Genomic DNA, 4,423 nt, shown 5'->3' with positions numbered 1-4,423 from the left:
GTGCTTGGCAATTCAATCAGTTGTGTAGAAATGTCTTGGTAGGGTCATCTGAGCCCTCTAACTTCACAGGGGGAAGAGAGACTAACCTTCAGCATCAATCCAAGTCTAATTCCTATGATGTGAAAGTCAGTCACTCTTCCTGTCTCAGTATTTTAACCAATTCTGACACCAGCCATTCCTTCCATAACACTCTCTTTTTCTGTTGGATTTGATAACTCATAGAAATGGCCACATAGACTTACAGACAATACCCATGATTATGGTGGTGTTTAGGGAAGTAACAGGTTACAATTCAGGATCAGGGAAGATTTTTCTCATCTGTGCCCACAGATAGGCCTCTTCTGGGCCCTAGCCTCTTGGCTTCTCAGCCCAGTGGTTCACTTTGACCCTTGGACCAGACCAGCCTCTGTCCTGCTCTGAAAAGTGTTACAAATCTCTTTAACTCTCCTGTTAAATATCCAAGGCAACCAATCTCAGCTATACTCCTTTTCCTGAATGTGCTCTAGACATGTCATGGGTGATGGTGGTGCCAGTGAGGCCCAGGGGGCTTCTGGGCTCCTGACTTTGTTCTGAGGAAGCTGAAAGTGATCAGGAAGCAGACGCATCCACAGGGTGGAAACAGCCAGAGCCGCTGCTATCAACCTTGCTGCTGGTACAACATGCAAGGTCCCCAAGGAACTTGTGCTGTGTCCCTTCCCCATCATGCACCCTATCCTCCTGCACCTGGATGTGCACAAAGTATTGATCCAGTTGTTGGCAAAGCCCCTGCCTGGACCAGTACATACATAGCAACTCTAGACTGTTGCAATCAGGGAACACAGCTCTCAGGCTTTGTATGGCAGGCTCCCATAAGGCTTTAATATAATAGACTTCCAGTGATTTAACTGCAGATTGTACAGGGATTGCCTGGATATATTAGTGTTCACATAACGTCTGATTTCCATGAGGTCCTATTTCACAGAACATGTTGTGGATGTCCAGCAATGCATGTCTGTATATGACTGTATATGCAGTCCACACATACATATATAACAAAAAGTGTGGCTCTGTGGGTTAATGTGTCAGACTGCAAATCTGTTTTAACTGCAAGGTGGGCAGTTCAAGATCACCCGCAGCTCCTCGGGAACCCTATACAGGGTCGGTTTGGGTTGGAACTGATTTGAAGACACTTAACAACAACATATGTACATAGTTACACTTTATACCTTTCCTTACATATATATGTATACATACGTACCTCATGTAACCACACACATATTTTATGATTATTATTACAAAAGTGTATGTGTCATAATGTTTCCAAAAATGGACCCTTTTTCTTGTGTACATATTTACTTTGCCCAAGTTGTGCCACTACATTCACATTCACTGTTGCCTCTGAGCTAGTTGACTTTTAGAAGATGTCTGAAGACTGACATGTCAGATGACTTTAGATGAACCTATGGCGATTTTATTTCTGTTAGTTTGTGATTATAATGTGTTTGTGCTAAATACTGATTTGCCTCTTTGTTTGAAGAACAAAAAATCACTACATACTTAAGAATTCTTCTTAATTTATGTGAGTTAACATTTGGTTCAGCAATTAAGCAACCATGACCCTAAATAAACAGCTAAATATAAGAGTATAGTATATATTTTTCTGACATGAAAATGTAATAACCTAAAGAAATCATACAGATAAACAAAGCTAAGTATTATTTATTTACCCAGTACAAAGGTAGAATAACATATTTGTATACTTGATTTTATATAAGAAATTAGTTAAATATATATCAAATCAATTATATCAACTTATTAACCCCAAACGAATTGAATATGAAGGTTCTATGGTTAGTGCCCAACGTGTTCAAGTTTCTTCCGTACTACTACCTTCTACCTATTACCTACTTACTGCTACTGGGATTCCTGGTTGGCACTGGACTTCTAATTGAGAGATCAGCAGTTCAAACCCACCTCGTGTTCCTTGAAAATGCTGTACAAATCAATATGAGTCAGAATCCACTTGACGGCCCTTAACAGCAACAACTACCTATTACACTGCACTTTACCATTTATATTTCTTTTATTCATTTTCTATCTTTGTTTCCAACTTTATACATATTCTAAACAATTTAAGAAACAGTATAAAATATAATCCAATCTTTCTCATTGTGAGCTTATTTATACCTCAGAATAATTCTCTGGATTCCTTTAGTCATAACTTCCTCCTGACCACTCTGGTCAAGGCCCTCTTCACTTCCTTGTTCCTCAAAGTATAGATGAGTGGATTGAGTACAGGTGTGAACACAGTGTACATGATGGCAATGATTCGGTCCTGGTCCACGGAGCTGCCTGAGGCAGGACGAGCATAGGTGAAGATAACAGGACCATAGAAAAGAATAACTACCGTGAAGTGGGAGGCACATGTGGACAGTGCTTTGTGAAGCATGCTGCAAGTACGGGTCTTGAAGAATAGGTACATGATAATATAGAAATAGGAGAGAAATGTGAGAGAAAAAGAACCCATTGCAATGGTCCCTGTGACAGTGTTGAGCAACCACTGGTTGAGCTCAGTGTTCCCACAAGCCAACTCCAGCAATGGCTTAACATCACAGAAGAAGTGATGGATATGGTTGGAACCACAGAAGTTCAACTTGGAAGTCATTATGGAGTGCAGCAGGGCATAGAAAAAACTAATGACCCAGACTGTGCTGACCATCTGTATACAGTGCTGATGATTCATGATAACAGTGTAATGAAGTGGTTTGCAGATAGCCACAAAACGGTCAAAGGCCATCACGGCCAATAACATGGTCTCTGTGCTGCCAAGGAAGTGAAAGAAATGAAGCTGGGTTATGCAGGCCACAATTGAAATTGCTTTGTTTGTAGAGAGGAGATTCTCCAGCATCTTTGGTAGTGTTACTGTGGAGTGGCAGATATCCAGGCATGATAGGTTTCCCAGGAAGAAATACATAGGCGAATGGAGTTTTGGATCAGAGATGACAATCATCAGGATAGCTCCATTCCCAGTCACATTGAGAAGATACATGGTTGAGAAAACCACAGAGAGAAGAGGCCACAGTTCCTGGTTGTCTGTCACTCCCAGGAGGAGAAATTCAGTGACTGGGGTTTGATTTCGCATCACTTAAAAGTAAAGACAAAATCTTATATCAACTATTGTTTCTAAAGATAATTTGTTGCAAGACAAACATGTTCTGAGGGAGCATATAATTTTTTACATGATCCTTACCTCAGAGTTTTACAGAATTTGGCCTATTAAGAATGTTTGATATTAAGGCTGTTAAGGACTGTGACTTAATCAGTCTTGAAAATCTTTTAATTTAGGTCCATTTTTAATGTTTTTTTCTCTAGAAGATACAGATCATGTTACAACCTTGCTTGCTCAAAGCGAAGATGAAGGTGAAAGAGTACAGTCTTCAATTTCACTTACACCTTGAAATAACAAAACAAAAATCTTGACCACTGGACCAATAATCAACATCCATATAAATGGAGAAAAGATCCAAGTTGTCAAAGACTTCATTTTGCTTGGATCAACCCCAAACACTCATGTAAGTCATAGTCAAGAAATCAAATGATGTATTGTGTTGTGCAAATCTGCTTCGCAAGACCTCTTTAAAGTGTTGAGGAGCAAAGATGTCATTTTGAGGACTAAGGTGCTCCTTACCCAAGCCAGGTGATTTTAATAACCTCTGATGCATGTGAAAGTTGTATAATGAATAAGGAAGCCCTTAGAAGAATTTATGCATTTTGTATTATGGTGTTAGAGGAGAATATTGAAAATATCATCATCTGCAAAAAGAGCAAATAGATATGTGTTGGAAGTACAACCAGAGTGCTCCTTGGAAGCTAGGATGGTCAGACTTTGTCTCTCATAATTTAGTTTAGACATATATTAGGAGGGACCAGTCACTGGAGAAGGATATCATGTTTGGTAAGTTGGAGGGTCGGAGAAAAAGAGGAAGACAGTCAGCAAGATGGATGGGCACAGTGGGAGCTTAAATATGCTCAAACGTATCAATGACTGTAAGGTTTGTCCATGATCGGGCAGTGTTTCGTCCTGTTGTGCATAGGGTCACAATGAGCCGGTACCTACTCAATGGCACCTAACAACAACAACATCTTGTTAAAAGAAATCATGTTAGTGCTGTAGGATAAGCACTGTACTGCCAACCACAAGGTCAGTTTAAAGCCACCAGTTATTCCTCGAGACTCAGTGCAGGGTTGTTCCACATCAGAAGCGTGACATCACTTTACTTGACCACACTGATAACTCTAAACCTAAAGAGAAGTCACATGAAAGGATTTTTACTTAGTAAAATAGACAGAGATGAACTCATTACAACCACAAGTCTTTAAAGAAATAACAAAAAGATAAGCCTTTTAAAATATTAGTAAATGCATTTGTTCATCTTAGAATGTA

The 4,423-nt window shown here is 39.7% G+C and overlaps 1 pseudogene; it reads right to left on the bottom strand.

Moving 5' to 3' along the window:
* Positions 1-2,167: 2,167 nt before the first annotated feature.
* On the bottom strand, positions 2,168-3,121 carry LOC102823703 (annotated as a pseudogene).
* Between the last annotated feature and the right edge of the window lie 1,302 nt (positions 3,122-4,423).

Source organism: Chrysochloris asiatica, unplaced genomic scaffold (assembly GCF_000296735.1).
Source record: "Chrysochloris asiatica unplaced genomic scaffold, ChrAsi1.0 scaffold00546, whole genome shotgun sequence".
Taxonomy (NCBI): domain Eukaryota; kingdom Metazoa; phylum Chordata; class Mammalia; order Afrosoricida; family Chrysochloridae; genus Chrysochloris; species Chrysochloris asiatica.
This window is presented reverse-complemented; position numbering and strand designations above follow the sequence as displayed.